Source organism: Colius striatus, chromosome 1 (assembly GCF_028858725.1).
Source record: "Colius striatus isolate bColStr4 chromosome 1, bColStr4.1.hap1, whole genome shotgun sequence".
Lineage (NCBI taxonomy): Eukaryota > Metazoa > Chordata > Aves > Coliiformes > Coliidae > Colius > Colius striatus.
The window spans coordinates 149406056-149430716 of record NC_084759.1 but is presented as its reverse complement, the minus strand read 5'-3'; positions in this window follow the sequence as shown (position 1 = coordinate 149430716).

The following is a 24661-nucleotide window of genomic DNA, read 5'->3' as shown; positions in this document are numbered from 1 at the left end:
TAGAGGAGGTACTTCCAACAGCAAAACAAAAATAGCAGTGCTGCATGAGAAGCTGTGTGAGATCTACAGAGGGAATACTATTTTCTCCCCTGCTCATCCATTGTCAAGAAAGAAGCTCTGAAATGGAAAATAATGCAATGATGGACTTCTCGAAGAGTGGAGAGATAACTTCCTGAGAAAATGTAACAGGGCTTGTTTAGGTCTACAAGGTGAAGTTTGAGGAGAGGTAGGATTGTTATTCTCTAAGTACATTGAGAGTGGAGAAAGGATATCAGAGAAAAAGAGCTGTTTAAGCTGAAGGAGAGCTCTGACACAAGAGCTGTGTGCACTGCTTCCTACTCTGAGCCCTAAGTTTTTGGAACAAGTTCCAAGTAGCAGTATTTGAAGGACAAAACTTCATTATCTCATTATTAATCAATTCATGCAATGGCCTCTGCTTCTGCGAGTTGCCTGATGTAGCCAGATCTCTTTCAGTCCTACACTCTGAAGCTCCAGCCACATGCGTCTTGCCAGCTGAGGTTCACTTGCACGGTTCTTCTCTGACAATTTAAATATAACTGATTCCTAATAACTTATGACCTATTGTCATGGATGTTTTGACACTTTGAAAATGCTGGCTTTGCAAGAAAGGTGGAAGATTCGCAGAGTGCTATCTTCACACTTTTGGCAGCATTAGCCCCACCACAGGGATTTTAAGAGTTAACGAATCTCAGAAGCACTGGAGCTGAAAAAAAGGAGCAGGGAGGGTGTGGGGCAGGAGGGAGGAATTGTCAAAAGAAGGCAAGTTAGGGTAAGACCTTACTGAGCCCTGTCCTTTCAAATTTCCCGTGCTTGACACATCATCAGGATGATGTCAAAGTGACTTAACCAGCTATGGCACTTCATTCCAATGATGTGGCCAAGCAGGGGAAATTTGAAAGGATGTGGCTTAAGTTACTGAAAACAATCACTTAGAGAAATGCATGACTGCTGGTTTTCAATTTAAATGAATTTTAAGTCCTTTCTCCTCTCTCCTAAACACATATTACACCTCTTGGAATCTTTGCATTGCTGCTAAGCTTGCCAAAGGTTGTTAAATGGACTTTGCTGTGATTAAAAGGCAACCCCCTAGTTTCGATGTGGGAAATTCATCATATTTTCTCTTGTGTGTTATAGTATCCATGGCACTACATGGGTAACTACTAAAAATAAAAGTTTAAATTCTGGTGTTATTGCTGTTATTGATTTTAATACTATTAACTTGTAACATCAAGCAAGCAAGATTTATGAGCCCAGAAGCCCCAAAGCTTTCAGCATACTTGCCCCTTCGTGTGCCCGCTCACTCTGTGGCCCTCCTCCATACTCCTGGCCAAGCAGTTCACCTATATGTCCAATATTGTATCAGAGCCCAGGAAAGTACAAACTGTCCCTGGGAAACCCTAGATGTCTCCTGTGTGGAGGCAACTCCAAACTGACTACATCACTCAGTAGCAATTGGCCTGGCCATAGGCAGTGCCTGCAAAGGCATATCACCTTGTCTCACGGCCTCCATGCTGCAGCAATCCTGTTTCCAATGAGGAAGACGAGAAGACACTAAGCACAGAGGCTTTTTTGAGGTACAGGATATTCTTTGTGGTGGGCAGATGCTACTGGCTCCATCTTTACCAGATCCTCCTTGAGAACTTTACTTTAAAGCTTCTTCTCAACATTCAGGGGCAGCATGCCTTGTGACAATGTGGCATAACATTTTTTTGGGAGCACTGAGATGCTATGGAAGCATGATTTTCAAAACAAAGCTCATTTTCAAAAATATCTCAGCCACGAATAAGCTTCAATAACATGAGTCACAGTTACAGCACTGTCTCAGTTCCCAAGGCACATCTGAAAACTCCAGCTGTTCTTTCATGGATAACAGGAGAGAGCAAGTTGTTCAAAGATCTTTTTAGAGGACACGCCATGTATCTGTGTTTGGGGATACTTAACCCAGATCTGGGTGCAGCAAAATAATTTCTAGGAACAGAGGGACCCAAAAAACCCATATTGTCAAAAAGAAATTATAAGGTTTATTTTGATCCTGAACAAAAGGCCAGAAAGATTTTAAAATGTTAAGGAATAAATTAAAATAAAACAAAGAGGAACATTTATTTTTGAAGGTGGGGGAAAAGGGAGAATGAAATGCCCAGAAAATCGGATACTTATGTGACTCAGTCACTAAAATACACAACAACTAGAACTGTTGAACAAGTCTGAGGAAAAACATATGAGCCCAGAAGCCCCAAAGCTTTCAGTACACTTTGCCCTCTTACACTCTTCTCAGTTAAAAAAGGGTAGTTTTTATTTGAAGAATGCGAATCCTTTCTTTGCTTTTGTTAGATGGTGGTTTGCAGTTTCAGCTTCCACTGCTGTTTAAAGCAAGGAAAACTTTATCTTAAATATGGTACATAACATTTTCTGGCAAGTCTTAATACTTGAATTCATCTTATCTCTATGGTGACAAGCCTACATTTGGAATAAAGTAACAAATCTTTTCAGAGTAGATGCATTTTCAGAGAAAAGCTAGAGCCTTTGATTTATGGCAGTTCTCAGCTTCCATCATTTGACAAAGAGAAAAGTCCAATGACTGGTTAGCACCAGCTTTTTCAGGAATTACTATTTTGGAGTAAATAAAAAACAACTCTATACTTCTACAATCTGACTCAAAGTATTGCTAATTTACACTTAAAGATATGTGACTGATGAAACCAAGTGGACATAAACATGTGTCGTCAGTGTTTAAAGTACCATAAAACCCCATGTCAGGAAGAAGGAGAGGAAGGAAGCAACACAGACCAGTCTAGGACTAAGAGGTAAAAACTTTCTCCCATTTAATAGCTTTTACAAATGGTATTTGTAAATGTCTTCTTTACTTGTGTAAGCTTACTCCCACATAAACTATAGCTATGACAGTAGCCAAGAGCTGTTGGTTCATTTATCTTTCTGCCAAAAAGGGTGTGATGTTCAATTCCCATTAAATCTGTTAAAAGGACACTGAAAAACCAACTGCTTAATAGAACGATGTTTCCTTTGAGAACACAGCTCCGTTCTGGTGGCAGAGACCATTCCATCTCCCACAAGCCTCACACCAGTAGGTTTACTATGCTTACTTGGCAAAGCAATATGCTGAAAAAAAAGATCCTTATGTTCAGGTAACACTGAAACCAGCTGCAGAAGATCTTTGAGTATGTCTGAGGTAAAGTCCAGTGCTTTTTAGGCACCATGAGGACAGTGGAAATAAAAAGGATCCTGCTAAGAATGCGCAGTAGAGAACAAAGTTTCCAGTGGAATGTACAGTTTTTGTTTTCTTAGAGACTGTAGTGGTATTATTTTGCAGTAATATATTGACACATAATTCTTTCCAAAACCCATTGACAATTTTTTCATAAAGGTGCTATAGAAGATTGTGAGGCTGACACAATGTATTTTTAAAAGGATCTGTGAGGGCAGATATTAACAGCTTTCCAAGCTTTTTCAGTTCTAACTCAGCTATGATGCTAGTTCAGTCATAAAAACCCAGCAGAAACTATGTGCAACAATGTGTTTGGTTTCAATTGTCTGTTGATTTCTCCTGATTTATATACATGAGATATTTGCCTGTGAGAGCAAAGCTTTGGGGTTTTTTACTACCAACTGGTGCTTTACACTAAGTCCTCAAAGTTTGTGTTGAATTTTAACTTCTGTTGCTTTTAGTCTTGTAAAAAAAGGGAAGAAATATTTTCCAAAATCACTTCCCCAAAACCACCTTGATCTTATCTGACATTTTCATATGAATGCCCCTCCAGGTCTCATGATCTCAGTATTCACAAAGATTTATAGCAGCAATTTTTTTCACCAAATATGTCAAAGTGGAAACTAGCATTTCAGGCCCCTTAAAACATTACAAGAAATATGATGTTGGGAAAGAGGTGTAGGAGGAAAGGTAATAACAGCAGTCATATAATCCCCTGGGGAAAACCTGTTTGCATCAAGAAACAACATCTTTTGTCTTTGTATGGAGCATAATGCTAGATGAGATATTTGAAAGGAATGCCAAACTGGTATCTCAAGGGGATCTAACCAGACAGAAACATGTGATTTTGAAACGATGCTGAGCTGGAAGGAAAGACAAGAGCAGCACATCTGTGGATGCTATAGAGACCATGGAGCCTTGAGTGTCTGTCTGTACAGTATCTGCTGTGTACTTTTGTTTTGTTACTTGTTTCCGTCTGACATAGCCAAGATCCATGGACAGGATGCCTGTAGCTACTGAGTGACACAAGAAGAAATATAAAACTGCTGTCCTCATCAGTACATTAAAAAAAAAAAACAAAACCAGAAAACAATACTTTTGCAGGGAAAAAAATTGCATGAAAAGGTTTTATGTCTGCAAGCACAGTGCATAACACTTGTAGTCATGTCAGATAACTCCCAGACCAAAAAGTGACATCCTGCTAAAATTAAGTTCCCTTTGTTAGATGCCTACTTTGAATTTCCCTTTCTCTCTTTGCCCTATTTTTATTTACTCCTTGTCTCTAATCTGATCTTATTTCTAACCTGCTGCTATTCATATGGCTATTTTGAATGCTGTTTTGGCCTTCTTTTTCTGTGCACAGCAATTAGTGTCATAAACGAGGATTCTCGTGTTTGAACTCAACACCACTTCTTGGGCTACCACAGCATTTTTAAGCCATGGCAATCTTGTGCAAACATTGCAAGAACTATTCTTCATACAAACATTTTATCAAACCAGAGTTTTTAACATGGTCTTAGCATTCCACAGCTGACAATTGATGCACAAATCATACAGAAAACAGGTTTGTAGCAAGATTCATGTGACTCTTTTTTTTTTTTTGTCAGATTTTGAGCCTCTGGGCACACTATTATATACAAACCTATTCAACTGCCATATTTACATTTACAAACCATGGACCCTAAAGAAAGCAAAAGAAGTTGCTATTAATAACTACAGTTTGTAAACAGAGAAGGAAGCCATCAAAGCCATCCAAGAGTTATACATCTCATTAAAAGACCAGTGAAGTCAGTAATAACCTTTTCTTGTGATCCATTGAGCACTGAAAGAAAACAGCACCCTAGGAGGAATACTTAAATAGGATTTTAAAAGTAAATTGAAAAAACACCCTTAAAACATGTTAATTATCCACCTCTCTGTAGACTGTGAGCTTGCCAGAGCTCTTCTGCTGTTTCTTCTTTAGCCTCACTAAATCCATTCCATTCCCTTTCAGTCAATGACATTGAACCAAGCCATGTGCCAAGGCTTTCTAAACCATCTTTCCTCTTTGTATGTGCAGAGCAATTTCTGCAAGATACGGTTTTGCTTAGTGCTTTGCATGACTGGGATGAAACAAATGAGGAACTCTGTGAGCTTTTTTATATTAAGATCTAATCCACATAGATGGATGTATAATCTTTGTACCAACAGCTCTCCCCTTTTGATAGTAACTTAATGATGACAAGTATTCTTTTTCTGAGGGTCAAATGTACTAAGTAATGCTTCAAATGAACTCTCTACTAAAAGATAAAATGCAGGCAAATATAATTGTTACAGGTGAATCATAGGAACAGTAAATTAAATCCAGTCACTGCTGTATGTAATTACTGCAGCAAGGATTTTAGATGACATGCAGGAGTACTGTTGTCCTAGTTGGACAGCCTTTGTAATGAAGATGGGAAATGAAATCAGAGTAATCTGTTTTACATCAAAAAAGGCATATTAGTCTACAGGAAGCATCAAGATAGTCTCTGTACTGTATGTAATGCCAGCCTTGACACTAGCTGCTCAGCAAGGGATACTTCAAGCCTTTTAAACTCAGATTGTTCCAATGTGGAAATGGGATGAACATCCCAACTATGAGAGCATCCAGGACAAAGCTGGAGGGATAAATTTTCTGCCCTTTTTCCTTTTCTTATATCAGTATAAAAAGGCCTTGGAGTCTTGGCCATTCTAAAATTACTTGAGCTAGATAAGAGATGTAGAACTCGGTAATGGGAAGAAGACGATCTGGTGAGGTGACACAAGATGAGTGTCCAGTGCTCCACATGAGAGAGGCATACACTCTGAAGAGCAAGATTTAGTTGTGTGCATGTTTGTTCAGAGAAATATGAGATTAAGGAGGCTTTTTAGACCACATAACCCAAAAAGAAGTGTTATGGCAGGGTCTGTTGTGTTCCTTCATCCCACTGAAACCATTGAGTAAGCTAGTGGTAGAGCATATTACTCAGCAGGGTTTGGTGCCACTACCACAACTGACAGTGCTCAGTCAGAGGAATATGGGGGTTCCCTATCCAGGGCACAAAGAAGAGCTAGGCACAAAAGTACATCTTTCCTGTAGCCAGGATGCATGCTCGTGCTCGCTTAGTCAACTGCACCTGCTTACCTCAGTGTGAGCTTTACCCTAAGCCATGCAAATGTCCTGGGAACCTGTGGGATATCTTTGTCATACTTTGCTTTGCTGACACCACCAGCAGTATGTATGTGAGAAGGATTCACAGGAGGATGTGTGTACCTACCCTCACTGTAATCCCAGAAGGCTCAGCAGTGTGGCTGAAACAGAGCAAGTTCTCATCTTGGGGTCACTGGAAATTCGTTTGATCAAGGTGAGTGTGGTTGATTCTTGCAAATCAACATTTTCTCCCCCAGGTTGATAAGCACAGGTACACAGAAAAAGTAATCATCTTTGCACTGGGAAAAACATCATCACTGACTTCAACAGATGCCTTCATAGTTGTACTCCTATAATGGGATTTCTAGAAACTGCAGTAACATGGTTCTACCCTCACTTGACTGTGAGAAATGAAGACCTGATAAGCAAGCCCCAATGCTTATGTTTGCCCAATGCCTAATCGAATCACATGGAAGTGCCCATCTTTGCTGAGGATTCATAACCTTGACTATTCTAATGAAGCCAGTTGTAATCCTTGGATTTCACCAACTAAAGCTGGTTTTATGTTTTCCAAAAGATGGGTGAAAGGCCTCCTTTCTTTTTAGCCACAAGCTTGTCAGATAATTAATCTGTTTCTCTAGGAAACAGATACAGTTCCAGCATCTGCCTGGGGACATTCCGTGCATGTTACCCACCTCCCTGGGTGAACACTCCCATCATGCAATCATTTTATGTGAGGCTCTGCCAACCCCTCCTCTTGGATCTGTCTTATTTTACTTAACTATTTCAACACTGGTTGAGCGCAGGAGGAGAGAATGTCTTTATATCCCCAAAGATTCATGGCTCAAATGGATGGGGATAGGTGGAGTTTTCACCCCCACACCCAAGTCAATGCTTGAAAAAGCACCAAAGCCACATGAGAAAGGAAGAGACATTACCCCTGCTCCATTAAAACCTGAATGACTCTACAGAAAGTGAACTTTTATGTTCCACGCTGGCATATATCCTCAAAAGACATTGTGATAGTTCTAGCTCAAGGGCAGATTAGATCCTCTATCCTGGAGATGAGAGGTGCAGTGTTAACACTCATTGGAGGGAGTTGGATTTGCCTGGCTAAGCCCCAGTATCACTAAGCTGTTGATAAAAAAAGGAGAGAAATGTGCTCCACTAAAAAAGTAAGTGGATCTTAGGGTAAAGACAGCACAACAGTTTCTATTTTATAACAGTCACAAATTGCTTTTTGTAGGGTATTATAATGATTAATTCATTGTTACCTGGCATCTTCATGTTAAGACTGAATGCTTTCCTAAAAGGTAAACCTCAGAAGCCACTGTACTAATATATTTGGAAAGAATTATTTTCTCTTTTGCAGATCTTTCTGAACTCATAGTTTATGCTACACCGGGTTTCTGAGCAGCTGATCACATTGATGCCTTGTGGTCTGAGCAGCTATTAACTATCTTCTAAAATCTTACTTGTGAAATATTAACCACACCACATACCTTGTGTATCAAAAGGAGATTAAATTTGACAAGTCTGCTTAAAAATAAATAAAGCTTCCATTTTTACACAGTGCCCACAGACTAGAAACTCCTTCAGATTTTTGTGTAAGTATTATATGAATTATTCAAGAAGATGAGTGAAATCCAATGTTCTCTGATCCTTCTCTCAGGAAGCTTTAAATAGGAAAACTCTCCAAGTCACTTGCTTTTTATTATCTTTTTTTTGTTGTTGTTGAGCTGTTTGAGAACCACTGTTCCTGCAAAGGAAAATCATTGCATAGACAGTCTACAAAATGGACAAGCAATAATATGAAATGTCTTTGTAGACTGAAATATCACTATTAGGCTATATGCCTTGTTCCATATACCACTGCAAATAGCAATTAGTTCAAGTAGAAAAGATTACAACCAGGTGCAGGTTTTGAAGTGACTTTTGGTGGGAGTAGGGAAAGATCTCTCATTTGTTAATTGCCTGTGGTAATTTATCAGGCATCTGAGGAATTTAGGGATATTCAACCTTTTGTGCTTAGCCAGCAAAATAGAACGTCCATGTCATCTGTGAACTGGACGGAAATAGAGGGTTTATTGATGGTTGTCTCAAGCCTTGAAAAACTATAGATGACTTTCAGAAAATGACAAAGAAAGAGGGCTAACAGAACAAAATGTGACCTTGAAAAGAAAGATACTCTCAAAACTTCAAAAACCTCCCTAAAAGATTGGATTAACTTCTTCTAAATCTTTGAATCATAGCTAGATATGAGTTCAAAGGACTAATGTAATTTTATTATTACATTTAATAGACTGTTTAAGTTAAGAAATAGGAACTGAGCTAAGGGCAACCTTCCCTTATCAGCTTCCAATGTCTGAAAGCAGGAATGAATTCATTAAGTAAATGTAACTAGCTTAGGAGTATAACATAGAGCAGCAGCTGAGTCAGCTTGACCATCAGCCATTTATGGGGGTGAGATGTGCAGCTCAAGTACTACCAGATGACTCAATTCACATATCTTGGCAGTAACAGATAAGACAAAAGGGATGCCCAGAGGGAAATAGTGTCATAAATTGGCAAGGCACAGAGTCATTCACCAGCTTAAACAAAATGTTGTCATCGAGGAAGTTACACATTTAATCCATACAGCAGACTTGGCTGCCCTACCAAATGCAGGCAGACTTTGCAGGTTACCTTCTCATTAAAGGAGAAATTAGTTTTGCTAGGTCCAGGCATATTTTATGCAACTGGCTTACATCAAGCCATGTACTCCAGCCCCTCATTTTCAAGAGTTTCAGCTTGAATACCCGTGTCAAATAAGAATCCCTTGGTCATGATCGGAGAGGTAAAAGTACAGAGTGTGCATTCTTACCCTTTTCCACAGCTTCCCACAGGCAAAGACTTCTTCATAAATGTGACAATAATGTAAAATTTCTTCAAAGATTGCACATTCACTTGCATTATGAACCAGGAAATTGTAATATAAAATCAGCTTCACAACCAGGTGACATACGACTAAAGACCTTTCTCTTTTTTTCTATGAATGAAACGTGGACGAGATGTGAATAAATTGCAAATGGGTTTCATTTATGTACAGCCAATTAAATCAGTGCAGTTTAACAAAGGAAATTCCATTTTAACTATGCAAGTTTCAGCACAAGCATTTTTCCTTAGAAAACGGGTAGAGATCTTCAGAGGTGAACAACTAGATACAGGAAGAATGAATATCTCTGAAAAATCAGAGCATATTATTACATCTTTTCAATTCAATGGGAACCTAAGAGTTTCTGCAAGAAAGGTAAAGCACAATATAATTTGAATGAATCATTCCAGGAACTAAGGATTCCATCTGTTTTCTAGGAAATTAAAGATGCCAAACATCTAGAGAAGATGCTCTGCTGCTTCTTTCAAATTTGGGAAAAGCATGGAAATATCATGAACAGCAACAACCTCAAACTAAACCAACTACCAACTTGACATCTGTGAAGAGAAGACACTGACAGTATGCTGACCACGTGAAGTCATACTACCCAGGTCCAGCACAAGATCAAGAGCTAGGACTTTAGGAAACACACAAAAAGAGTTTCATGCTGCCTCAAGTCCATACCTTAAACACAAACCCCAAATATCTTTTGAGTTTCCAGCTTTTGCATTCTTCCCCATTCTTTTCTTGCCTATATTTCTATGTGTTCATGTCATATGAATGTCTGTGCTCCCTCTGATTTCATCCTTTCCCTTATACAAAAAAAAAAGATGCCATTAACAGCATGGCTCTCAGACATTGCCATGGCAATGGACCATGATGTCAGAGACATGGGATTAGGAGTTCCCAGCATCACTGAGCTAAGGGAGAAGCCTGGCTGGGAAGGAGAAAACTCCACCTAAACAGCTTTGACAACAGAAATGTGAATTTCAAAAGCAGCTAGCAAAGAACTCTCAGTAGTAAACTATCCAGAAACAACCAGAAACTCAGTGTCAAAAATCTGTTAACTGAAGAGAATCCCCAAATAATTGTCGCGGGAGTAAATCATTAAAATAAGTGGAGCAAAGCTGATGTTCTGTCAGCAATAATTGTGATGTTAGAACCACTATAATTTTACCATTTTCCTCATGAAAGCAAAATACAACATCTTTAAGTAAATTATATTTATTTTGGTTCCATAGGTAAAAAGATAAGTGAAATTTTACATGGATTATTCTCTTGGACCAAAAGTTCACAGCAGAAAAGACTATGTAGGAATGACATGTGTGAGCACACCTAAAATAATCAGATACCTCAGCTTTCATGTGTGGGAACACTGTGCACTGTGTAATGGGGGACTTGACAACCAAAGGCCACTCTCATAGTCATTGCTTTGGAAAAAGAACATATGTCAACAACTGAGCCTTTGGGGGCTCCAACAGGACTCTCCCCAGACCTGCAGCATGGCTTAATAGAGTAGTGGGCATGAGGACTGCCAACTTTGCCAACTGCCAGACCTCCTTCTTGGGGTGGGCATGCAGCTGGTGAGGGATAATGGGAAAAGGAAACAAAAATAAAAATGGGGGAACAACTGCAGGCAAGCAAAGAGTGTGGAGGCCCAGAGCAAAAGTTGAAACTTTGTCTTGTTTTATATGAGGGTAGTTTGCAATGAAATTAGCTGGTTTCCTCTTTAACCTTGAAAAGAGGGAGCTGGAGCAAAATGCCTTGCTCTTCCTCTCCTACCTGGGTGGTCTTGCTCCATCTTGGAGTAGCTATTGTAATGGCTAATCTATCTATGTGTCTAACTGCCACGTCAGGATACCTTTAAATCAGAAGAGCTCCATCTGCGTCCTAGATGGGAAGCCTTAGTGACTCATGTATCAGACAAGGATGAAGTGATGAGCTGAAGGACCTCGAACAATATATTTCAATGGAAAAGTAAATAAACTGGAGGGTCCTTACATGCACCTCCACCATGATTTCAAAGGTAATTTTAAAAACAACCTGGAAGTCAGTGCCTTTTCAGCACTGTGCAATGATTTAAGACATGTCTACAATCAGCTGGGAAGTATTGAAGCAAAGAGCCCTGAGCTACCTATTTCCACAGTTGAACACAACATAATTACTAACTAGCCCTCTTCAAAAAAGGGTGCAGCCCCACATAAAGCCGTCTGGGACATGAGCCAGTACCTTGATGTGTCCCCATGTTGTTCCATGGAGATATATCAGTTGCCCAGGGCTCTGTGCCTTGCTTTATGGGGTGGACCTACCTGATGAAAGTCTTGCAAAACGACTGTTAAAATTTGTGCTTTTGTAATTAAAACTCTATTTCACATAACTAAATTCCAAGCAGCCCAGCCCAGCCCTTATTATTTTCAGTATAGATGTTGTAATGACTTTTAAATGATTTGAATTGCTGGTAGGATTTTTGTGCCTGTTTTGCAAACCAGAAACTATGGCCTGTACATGTACAATGGAAGCTGTGATTCTAGTGGACAAGGTTTTCCTCTGTATTTGTGCTGCTCCTTTCAGTGCCAGTGAACTGTGAAGAAGCCACAGTCCAGATTAGCACTAAGCCCTTTTGCATTGTTTTCTGCATTGTCTCTTGTGGTATTTTAAGCATCTGATGAATAGACAACAATTGCTAATGTTGCTGGCACGAACCCACATTGCTGTTGCTGATTCTTCCCAATTTACTCATAGTACTTTATGTTTCCTTTAAAGCATGAAGGAATGATGGGTATAGAAAATTATTTTAACATTTATCCCCACTTTTCCCAGATCTCTGGATCTTTCTTGGGTTTTTACTTCTGCCATACCCAGCACAGCACTTTGCAGAAATGCAGTTGATGCAAAGAGCTGGCTACACATTTAAATGAAAGCAACAGTGCTGGGAGTCAGTGCAAGGTGCTGGACCAGAATTAACCCACCAGCTGAGTGGGATGAGACAGGGACTCTTCATAAAGGTCTTCTGGGTTTATCTTCGAGGATGTTGTTCTCTGAAATAGTAAAATGCCTAGTACCTTCTACCTATTGTAAACATTGCCACAAAGCAACAGTATGTCAAAATTGCTACTGCAGAAAAGGCACCTACTCATATTCATATATCTTTTCAAGTGCTTTTGACATAGCCACTAATGGTTTTACTGGATTCTCTGAATAACTTAAACTTACTTTATAATAAATACACTCTCTCTTAGAAGTTACTGCAACAGGCCACAGAAAAGTTCACAGTGCAATTGTGTCGTATCTTCACAGTTCAAATGTATGAATTGCAGAGGTTCCAGCACTACATCCACAAGGAAACAAACAAACAAAAATCTATCAAATTTTAGTGGCATTGGAATACACAGAAGTCAAACAGTCCATTTTATCAGAAAAGACTTTACTACTGACAGCTGCCTCCTCTAACACCTTGCTAAACTGAGAGGAAAACAAGAGATCAAGAAAAAGCGGCTTTTAACTGAAGCTAAATTATTTGCTTATTGTGTTTTGCATCATGTTTCCATTGTACCTAGTTCACTAAGTATCATTATTCACATGAAAAATGACAGGCAAGCTACAAACACTCTGATATCAAGTGCAGACTCATGTCCACATGTTCACACTCGTGCTCTCCCACGCTTTTTCCTCCTTTAATTATGTTATTTTTCTAGTAAGTAGCAGATTACTTGACATGTATGTCAATTAGTCATCCTTTTTCCTACTACAAATCTTACCATCTGTTCAATATTTCTTAGGATTCAAAGTGAGCTTTCAACTGACTTCTTTATTCACTGGATCAGACCCTCAAACGTTCAAAAAATGGTATGATTATACCAAAGTTTAATTTCATATGGAGCTTTATAGAGGAAAGACAGTCCAATCCAGATGGATCTAATAATTAGATCCAACAAAATCATGTGTCTAAAGATGGAGACCAAAAATCTCAGCAATTCCAGATTTACTGATTAGATGTCTTTAAATCTCACTTACATAGCCACTTTTGTCTTTCTGTCTTTATAGGGACAAAAAAAAATTATTTCTTGCAGATTGCTTACCATCTGCAAAGCACCAGGTACTGCATAAAGCTGAGTACTCTTGTGTAAGAAAGCTCATGCCACGTACAGCTGCTTGTTTTGCTCCTGGTCACTCACTGTTGACAGAAAAGCATTCAGGTGTTCTCAGTCCCAGACTAATTCCTATAATGCTCTGAGGATGTAGTCAAGTGCATAAAATCCTGAGGTTTAATGCAAGTGCAATTAACTTCAAGGAAACTAAAGCAGATAGATACAAGAACTGATCCTCAAAAGTACTGATTGCTAAAGTGCCCTTGTGGCCAAGAAGGCCAATGGCATCCTGGGATGCATCAAGAAGAGTGTGGCCAGCAGGTCGAGGGAGGTTTTGCTGCCTCTCTACTCTGCCCTGGTGAAGCGTCATCTGGAGTCCTGTGTCCAGTTCTGGGCTCCTCAGCTCAAGAGGGACAGAGAACTTCTGGAGAGAGTCCAGTGCAGGGCCACCAAGATGATCAGGGGACTGCAGCATCTTCATTATGAGGAAAGGCTGTGGGAACTGGGGCTGTTTAGACTGGAGAAGAGGAGACTGCAGGGAGGTGTCATTAATATTTACAAATATCTAAAGGATGAGTGTCAGGAGGTTGGGGCATCTCTTTTTTCTATTGTATCAAGCAACAGGACAAGGGGTAATGAGATGAAGTTGGAACACAAAAAGTTCCATTTACACACAAGAAAAAACTATTTTACTGTTCAGGTGAGGGAGCCCTGGCACAGGCTGCCCAGGGAGGGTGTGGAGTCTCCTTCCCTGGAGGTCTTCAAGACTTATCTGGACATGTTGCTATGTGACCTGATCTAGGTGAACCTGCTTCTACAGGGGAGTTGGACTAGATGGTCTCTAAAGGTCCCTTCCAACCCTACCATTCTATGATTCTAAGTAAACTTTATTTATTTCATTAATAGATGAGTGTCCTTAGTCTCTTTAGGAATGCCAACTGTTTTCCAACTTGCTCAGTTCTGTTAAAAAAAAAAAAAAGTGTTTCTGTTTATCATTCTGATTTCTATAATATTCTGCTATAACAAAAAAAAAAAAAAACCCAAAATTTCCTGGTGGTCATCTTGGCCTTGATAATCTAACATGTAATAAAAGTTAAAAATGAAAGATCAACATCACTAAATTTTTTTTTTAGTAGATTAAGTAAAATATTCGTGAATATATCCTCTTGTGTAACATTCTGAAAATGTATTGCAAACACCAGAAATTACTGGCACTAATAATTCTACCACTGTTTCAGCTGTCTAAAAATAGCTGTGACAGGCTAAGAACAAAAATATTCTGTTGGAAGTTTGTAACTGTTAGTCATAGTTTGATCTCTTAAATATCTCTTCAGTGCAAGAAATGAATGCTTACTATAAAAGCAAACCCAAAAATAAAGTTCTGGAGAGCTATGAGAATACATTAGAGAGAGCTTCAGAAGGTGTATATTTCTGGTCTAGTAAAATCATTAAACTATATACATACATATTTAGTGTTTAGTATTTAGTATTATTACAGTAAATATATACATATTTAGTCTTATGATACTACATATACATATACTAAATACCTAACACATTAATTGAATTTTTGCAGGCATACAAAGACCATCATTGATTGTATTCAGTCTACTTTTGAACTCCACATTCTCCTCTAGCAGACTGACTTACTGCACTTCAACCATTAGCTGTGACAAGAACAAACTAACTCATCTGCAGATGAACTTGGCACCAAGGGTTTCACCCTGCACATCTGCTGCTCCCGGGCCACCCTACCTTCTACTACAGATGTCAACCTTTCCTCATCCTGTTCCTAGTATATTTGGACTTCTTGGCATTGTGTTAAAGAGGTCCCCTACTGATGGTACGCTCAGTCAGAGTGCCAGGGCAAACTCTTGTTCAGTATCCCACTGCAATCCCTCTGGAAAAGGAAGGAAAGCTCATTCCCCTGACCACCCAGGAAGGAAAGTTGGGAAGGCAGCCCCAGGGTGGATGGTGAGGGGAAGGCTGTGCAGCTGCCACTGTAAGGGTGCAGGACACCACTGAAAGATCAGAAGCATGGGAGGTGCTAAGGGAAGGGAGACATTGTCCTTTTGGGCAGCCCCACTAAACCTGTATCTCTAGGGAGGCTGCCAAGAGCCATGAGACAGTCACAGCTGGAATCAGAAAAGATTTCTTAGGACTGCTTGTCCTCTGCCAGGGCAGCTGGGGTCAGAGGAGAGACTGTGCTTGCACATATGACATTTTTTTCACCTCGGTATACTTCACAGAACTCACAAGCTGCTGAGATTCAACCTCCCTAGGACACAGTTAAAAGTTAACTGCCTCTTCTTTAGCTTTATTCTTCTTTACTTTTTTTTTTTAGGAAGAAAATGCTCTTTTTTTCCCCCTTAAATTAATATGACCTCTTTAAAAATGTGGGGTTAGAAATTCTAGCATGAAATCTTGTGCAACAATCAGGGAAGGGTGGAGATATAAATATCATAATGTACAAATTCATCACCAAATCTGGCGTACATCCACAAACTTAAAAGCCGATGGGACACTCAGAGTAGAGATAAACACAGATGGACAGCAACATTGCCAGAGAAAAGGATTAGACAGGACCCATGAGTGACGTTAGGGAATGGTCAGATGAAGGAAGTGCATTTTACTCCCACAAATGTCCTTGCTTCTCACCTCTTCCAGGAAGACAAGGCAAGAAATTTCTTACCCTCCACTAAGAATTCTTGCAGCACAGAACCTTTTAAGGGTGCAGTCACTATGTCTTTCCTGGGTCTGTGCTTCTGGCATGTGTCTCTAGAAAACTGACCACTCCATGACCTTCCTGTGCTCTTCCCATTTGCTGTGTTTTCATTCAGCTATGGGTAATGCCAAAATTTCCCCTCTGAACTGTGTCCTAATTCCTATGACTACCCTGGTCTGCTATGTGTCCTCTTCTAAAAAACTTCAGCTCCCTGGACTTCATACGTATGAGCTTATGGAATTAGCTTTTTAACTACATGTAAGTAAAGTGCATAGAAAAAAATCAGTCCTTTCTCTAATAAAAAGGTTGCTGCTGGTGACCTAACCTGGATAGCACCCTTCTGGAATTAAAAAACCAAACACTAAAAAACCAAAAAGGAGCATGATATTTCTCTCTCTTCTTCCTTGTTTCTCCCTTGCAGCTTTGAAATCTGACTGCTTAAAAACATAAAAGAAAAGCTCTAATTTCTGAGACAGCCTATTCCCTCCACATTACTCTTGCCTGCTTTCAATATCTGTCTAGTCAGACAACTACTACCAGCATACCTACCACACATGCTCACTGCCCTATTAGTAGGGAGTGATGCCTCCCACAGTCGACACCTAACACACCAGCAATGTGTTACCTGATGTTCTGCAAAGTCTACAACTTTGAATTGGTTTAAGCAATTCTCATCCTTATTTCTGTCTATAGCAGGCATTTGCAATGAATGTAGTAACCTAAACAGCACTCTGTATGAGTCACAAAAGGCTTTTCGGCAGAAGGTTTTTAACATTGCAACACGCTTCCCTATATTTAGACACAAAGAATGATATCTCAAAAGCTAGAAGAACTCATGCAAGTTTGAAAATGAAACCTCTAGGATGATTTTTAAAATTCTGCCTGACTTATCCAGGGAAAGCAGCCAGCAGCCCTCCTCCAAAATCAGCCATAAGCAAGTGGTGAGCTTAACACAGCAGTCAGCTCATCCGCTTTGGATACTCACACCTGAGATATTTGTCACTCTGAGCCAAGTCAGGCTTGTTGCTGGAGTACCCAACATTAGCTCTGAATTTTTCTTTAGAATTTTTCACTTTTTATTCATGACTTTAAATACACCAGGGTTGCAGATGTAATCAAATGGTGCAGCTGCTGGTTCCCATTCATTTCTCTACATTTCTCATGGCTGCATCCCGAAGGACTGATTCCCATTTAAATTGGGGCCTGATTCCCTTTTATGGTCCTATAAAGCAGCAATGGCAAATGGCCTTAATAGAAAAAAAGAACAGAGCCCTAAATAAACTGAAAACACCTATTTGTCAGGTAGCTGATTCAAGATGTTATAGCCATTTATAGAAACTTTCTACAGTCATCCAGGAATGTCGTTAATAGCTTTTCACCATGGTGCCAAAAACCACTTTTTGAAGGGATTTAATGCCCAGTCCATAGCAAATCTGATCTTTGTTTTTCCCTGTTCCCCAGCCAGCAGCTATGAACAAAACAGACTTTGAAGCCTGCAGTATTATTAATCTGAGACTTATTACAGTAAGAAAGAGCGAAGGAAATAAATCCCTTCTCCTAGCACTAGTAACTCAGTGTAATGGCCCAAGAATGACAAGCTAAACATTACTACAAAATTACCAGGCTTCATTTCTCATGATGGATAGCAGGCAGCAGATAGCACTTTATCTTGTTAAGCTGACCTGGCTGCAAACAAGGAATGCACAGAATGCCAAGGCCCTCAGCTCCCTCTGTGCAGTGTCCTCCAGGAGAAACTATGTATCACTATGCAGTATTTAGCACCTTCTCCTTCTAGTGCCCAGCGCCACGATATATTCAAAGCAAGATGGTTCCCTGGAAAACAAAATCATCCAAATTATCCATTTATCCATCCAAAAGAATCCACTTCCTTTTACAGACCTGTGAAGCATATGCCTATGTTGATTCTGGAGGAGAATGTAGGGCTTGGTTAGGGGGAAGCACTTAAAAAAATATATCATCAACATATCTCTTGAGCTGAGCTTTGATCAGTTTCTTTTACTGTCCAGCAAAACAGTTGGTAACCACTAAAACATTTGGAATGATGTCATGAGGTACAACAAGGATCAGCCCTGAGTATACAACAGTCAAATGCTTTTACGGTGAAGACACTCCTCTCTGTGTCAAAGGCATATGGGGGTAATGACAAGCCCACATTTTATGGGTGCCTAAAGACTTTGCAAGTCATCAAAATCACCAGGAATAAAAGAGTATTTTAATATCTGTCAAACAACTTTCATTTATCATCACGCTTACAGTTGCATGATGACAAATTGACAGGTTTTTTACTGTTTTGGGTGGAGGGGGTTTTTTTGCATTGGTTTCCCTCCTGATAGAAGAGCTGCCTATGTAAAACATCTCTTCTGTATCTTCTCATTATTCTGATACTTTGGTTCCTAGAGAAGGAAAGCAAGTAACAAACTGAATTTAACACTGAAATACTGGGCTGGGGTGGGGGGGAGGAGGGGGAGGATCCATCCATAAATTGTAGTTATAGCAGTTTTGAAACTAATTAAAATTAATTAAGTTACTGAAAGTGGAAAGTGGAAACTTGGAAAGTGAGGTTTATCTTTTTAAAGAACATTCATGCTAGTTGCTAGTCTCTGTAGAAGTAGTATATGGGTCAGAGGAGGTTCAGAACCAGTTCAAATATTCAAAGGCATAGAAATACATACCTGAGGGAAGTAAATAAAAATGTACTATTATGTTAAATGCTGATAAATTATCATTTTAGGGTGGAAAAAAAACCCACAGCTTGATTCAGCTCTCCTTTATTTGGATTTCATTCATTTCATGAGTCTTTCCGTATGTCACAAACTTAGGCTATGTGTATTGGAAAGTATCAACTGCAAATGAGACTGCAGCAAAACCATCCATCCCAGGAGCACAGTGTCTTTATTCTGAAACTACATCAATCCCAGGTTGCTCCCATCAATCTCAGTACATAAGGGAGGTATTGCCTGAGTCATGACTAGCTAGGGATGTATTTTGAGTACGTGGTGAGCATGAACCACACTGATCAAATTCCCATGTCCTAAACATTTAGATTGAGGATGCAGATGCCCTCAGGAGGGGCACCGCACCTCTCTTCAAACCCACAAGCCTAGGCTACACAATCAGCACAACTTATGCCAGCTGCTTCACCTTTCTTCACTAGGCAAGGACCAAAGTTGTGTGCTCCTCCGTTGATAAACACTTACTTTGGGCTTTGGTCTCCACTTTGTTTTCTGAAAGTGTAGAGAGTCACTCATCATGCCAGCCAGATCTCTCTTAGAAGGCTGGAAGAAATCCAACAGCCTGCTGCAGCTATGGAAAGGCTTTTGTTACCCATTGGTTTTGAAGTTGTGGTGACTTTTACTCTCCTTCCTATGTTAACTAACCAGCAAGACAGACTTGTTGCTAGGTGCATTAATTGTTTCTAAAGAAAAGGAAAAATGAGTTAATTTAGCATCTGAATATGGTACTCCTGCATTACTGGTATTTCTCAACAGGACTTGGGGTAAAGTTCCTGTCACTTGCCAAGGCTGTCATCATGTCCATCAAAATATGTTTGACTCCTGTCGTACCCTGGAGTATCTTCTCGTGTTTCAAAAGAAGAGTACAGGGTTGCAGCAGGCAAGCTCTGCATTGGAAAGCTTGTCCATCATCCCACACATCCATCTTTCTTTGATGGCTCTTAGGAGCCAAATTCCTTTTCCACAAGCAAAGTGCATGTATTGTCTTAATTTGTGCAGTTAAAAAAAATATTGTGCAGAATTTATTCACCTATTTTATATAACACTGAAACTCCTCATGCTGCAGAAAGAGTTTGATGTGAAAAAGCAGAAATATAGGGTAGAAAAATGGTACTGCAGTCTCTGCTCTGTCCGTGAGGCTTTGTTATTACAAGAATGCTTGGGGCTTTTGGTTTTTTATTCTGTGCTGGATTGATTGGGTTTTAATCTTTTGTAATACCAGTTGTTTAGATCCCATTTGGAAGGCTGTGGAGAAAATGCTCTTTTCATAAAAACAATTCAATTCTTCTGTAAATATCTCCTGTCATATTTATCCGTTTGGAATTAAATTCAACTTTTTTTATTAAACTTGCTACCAGAGGAAGCAATAGTTGCAAAAACTGTTTAAATAGGTACCATTTGTGAATATAAACAGTTTCAGGGTTTTTTTTTTGTCAGAAAGATTAAGTGGTTTCATAATTTCTGGTGATGTTTTGTGAGTGTTTTTACAAAGAAATAGACCAAAGCATGCTGAAACTACACGTAAGCAATGGAGAAGGGGAAGGAGGACAGTTGTTTTAAAAAGGGCTGAAGATCAGAATGGGAGGCTGTGAAGACAAATGCATTACATATATGTGAGTTGCAAAAGGAAGAGGGAGTCACTCCACATATGGAAATGATAACAAATATTAGGCTGTCCTGTGATCTCACAGTCCGGAGCTGTAAATCCAGGGAGAATAAAAGATCTGTAGACCACAGTTTGGATCAGGATATGAGTCTTCAGTGAACATGACAAGGCAGATGTCTTTACTACAGGCTAGCAGTGGTTCATCAGGCATCACGTCATAGATACCTTCAGATTTTTACTGCTACTTAAGGTCTGCTTATATGGGCACTTAAAAATAAGTTACTTAAAGATAAATCACTCACAAAGGACAAAAAACCCCCACCAAAACAGCAAAGCAAGAAGTAGAAACATAAAGAAGACAGTAAAAATGAGAGAAAACATATTTACTAAGCAATGCATTTGGGTGTACCCTAATACACTCCACTCCTTGCCATTGCATTTAGCGTGTTCACCTGAGCTGCATCTCTCCCCAGTTGCAGCAGCCACCACACTGCCTCTTTCTTTTCCATCTCCCCCTGTCTCAGAGAGGCTTCACATCGGCAACATGAAGCAAGGGAGAAAGAAGTGAAAAAACTTGCCTTTCCAGATCTGTGGTGACACTCTGTCTGAGGGTGACAGCTATGGGCATAGACTGATCTCTGGTCTTCTCTTAGCTCTCAGAGTTCTGGCTAGCACAGAGTGATGGTCATCTGCACATTGAGCAGAGATTGGTACAGCTCTTCTGCCATGCACATGGGCACTGAGGCTGGTTTGGTCTTAAAGCTAAAGATTTTGGGGCTCACAGGCCTCTGTTAAAATGTCTAAATTATCCCTTCAAAGTGCATGAAGGAAAAAAGACAACAAACAGATGACTGCCATTGAGGTTCCAATAAGTTTGTGAAACTTTCCTACAGCACTGTTTTGGGGTTATCTCTGCTTGCAGCAAGTATCTTGGTAACCCTGTGCAAACATATGAAGATAAACACCTCTGCTTTGTATGGCTTATCTGAGCCAGGTTGGCAAAAGGCACAACCAGTACTTTGAAAACTTGTCTGCAACAGTGTCACAAGAGTGGTCCCCAGGGTCTCCAGCATTAGCTACTCTGTCTGAAAGTAATTTCTTTGTCTTAGTTTAGCTGTCCTGTCCAGTATCATCTCCCCCTCCACCAACTCTTTCAAACTGCAGACTGCTGTTTGAAGAATGACTTCAGCCTCACGAGATCAGAAGCTGTGGGCAGTCACACACAGTGATGCAAAACCTCTGAGGTAAATGATGACACAGTGAGCAGAGCAGTGGGAAATCAGACCCGTGTGACTCTCCTGAGGGCTTTTTTTGGTATTTACTGCTTGCTAAGAAGAAGAAGAAATCCCTCCCAAAAGTCACTAAGGGAAGTAAAAATGGGATCATACTACTCATTCATAAGTACTGTTTTCACATAGCATTGATTCTCTCCACATTTCTTTCTTTTGTGGCACACAGGGTAGACACTACCAGTAAAACTCATGAGTTTACTGTTTCATCACTTAAGAAGCAGTGTTTGAGGTGGCCATTTACTGCTTAGCTGTATTGTTCCCAAGCTGTAGCTTATAATAGTTCACAGACAGGAGCTCTGGATGTTCATTTGTCTCCGTATTCCAACACTTGCATGTTTTATAATAATTTGGTTATCTGAACAAGACTGTTTCAGCTCTCCCTGTTCTACAGCCCCAAATCTGCTTCTTCCAAGCTGCTAAGTTACAGCAAACTCCTGATTCAGTCTGCAGTTCCTTTGAGCTTTGAGTACCAAATCCTGTGGATTAAAAATATTAAAACCAGAGGTGAAAGCTGATTGTTGTTCCATGCATCTGCTTTAAATTGGTTGTTCTGTTTATTTTAGAGACTTCAACTGGTGCAATGAAAAAGGAAGCATCCATTCTACAGAATTAGTCTCGCTACATTGGGCTGTATTCTCAGCTTTTATTTACCCTTCTTTTTCAGAGTGTCACTGAAATCCTGCCTTCATTGCAAAATCAACATGACTAACAATTAGCATGTGTCATTAAATTAAGTGCTACTTCTGCATTAAATCCTGTAAGTCATAATCAGCTGTGTTTTAGCTGCAGCTAACTGGTCCAGGGCCCCACTCATTTAAGAACCACTCATCAGCTCATGATATATCCTTGTTAGAGAATGCATGTAGGCAGGTGTCATTTCAATGTTAGTAATGTTTTCCCGTCTTTCCACAGCTCTCCCTGTGTGCCTAATACTTAGATACACTCTCCCATGCCCTGTGGGGCAAGATTAATCAATAACCAATAGTATGATTCAGCCCTTCCAGGATTTAGACAGAAAGAGTGAGCCTCAGAGGTATCGGGGCTATGTAATGAAGAAGAGAGAGCACCTCACTGCCTGGCCTGATGTGGCACTCATGATAGATGAGCCATATGGGAGAAACTCAAGTGTGAGCAACAGAATTCAGGGACTCAGGAACAGATCTTCCAGTCTTATTTCTTTATTTATACGCCCTTCCACAAATCAAGGAAATAAGTCCTGACAAGAAGCAAAATAAAGCCTTAGTGTCATTTAATCTCACCTGAATGGTCTGTACGTCTTGACCAGCCTTCAGCAGGAAGATGAATCCCTGTGACTTGTTTTCTTGGGAGCTGAAATAATACCTTAAAACCACAGCTTTTGTGCTGTGATCCACAGACCACATGAGCAGATCATAACTGCTTCTAAAGAGTCTGTAGAAAACAGGTAGGGAAAGCAAGGCTCACGTTTCTGAGATAGAGACAATAACGTCTCTAGCAGCCAGGCACAGATACTCAAATTTTGAAAGAAAAAGGGCTTTGCTCCAGGCAATCTGAGTAGCCAACATACAGTCTGAAACTGCCATTCCAAAAAGGCACTGAGCTGCCTCTTACCATGAGCCCATGGCAGAGGTCAATGCCTCACATTCAGGTATCATGCCTGCACAACCTTTTTAAGGAACTGTATAATGTTACTCCCTCTAGGAGCAGAAGGATATTTGAACTAGTTTGGCTGAATAAACAGGCATTATCTCCTGAAGATTTGCATAGCTAAATCACATGAAAGGCAGTTAGTAGTTGCTTAAAGAAAAAGGCAGCGTAAATTGATGTATTAAAAAGTCCTAGGACAAAGGTATCTGCCATTTGTATCATAAGTAGTGTGATTAAGTTTCATAAAGCAAAATACTAGCTTTGATTTTTAAAGTAAGTGGACAATGCAAGCTTATGGCAAAGTGCAGTAGCCTGCCTGAGTCTGTGTAATGTATGGGAATTTGACATCCAGTTACAATCCAGGGCATTCTGGCAACAGAGATAATGTTTCTGGTGCCAGGCCAGGTTAAATGCATCTGACAGGATAGACCCTGCAGATGCTCATCTGGACACATGCAGAAGCTTGTTTTTATCCTGTTTTAGGATACCAAACAGAATTTATTCAGTTCTTACAAAGCAAGAACATAAGAAACATGAAGAGGAAGTGTTTTACCGCAACAAAGGCATTCATGGCTTGCAACGCCCTTTCAATTACAAGGAGCAGACAATTGTTCATCAAAAACGTTAGACAGAGAAAGCTGAAAGAAGAGAAAAAGCAGCTTGCCATGATCAGGAATAAAAAGTCTGTATGTGGAATTGTATGCTTACATAGTCTGGTGCACATCTGGCCTGACTGTACTGTAATCAGCAAAGCTAGTCTGTATTTGTACTCATCTATACAACAGCTGAATCCAACCCCAAAACTTTCCCCCTGTAATTGTGGCAAATACTGTTTCACCAAAACCTCTTTTTTGTTCTTCCCAGAACACTGGGCTCCCTCCCTTTCCAAACAAATCTCTGCTTAAAAATCATAACAATTAAGTTTATACCCTTTCCTGTCATCTCTGCCACACAGTTTATTTACCTAGGGACTTCCAAGGAGGAAATGATTAGCAAAGGTGCAAACTCCAGCTATATTGAGGAGCCTTCTACTTATATTTGCATCTTGCTAAAGGTCATATTTGTTCTGGGACTGAGCAATGGCTGTCCCTGGTTTTGTCCAGCTATTTCTTTCAGAGGAATTGCATTAGCATAAAACTGGAATAGCACAATCGTGAGTCGGACTCTTTAACCTGGGCTTTGTAGGAGGCAGAGTGGAGGGATATGAGGATGGATTAAGCCTAAAGAAGGCCCAAAACCACAGTGTTTTCAAGCTTCTTCAC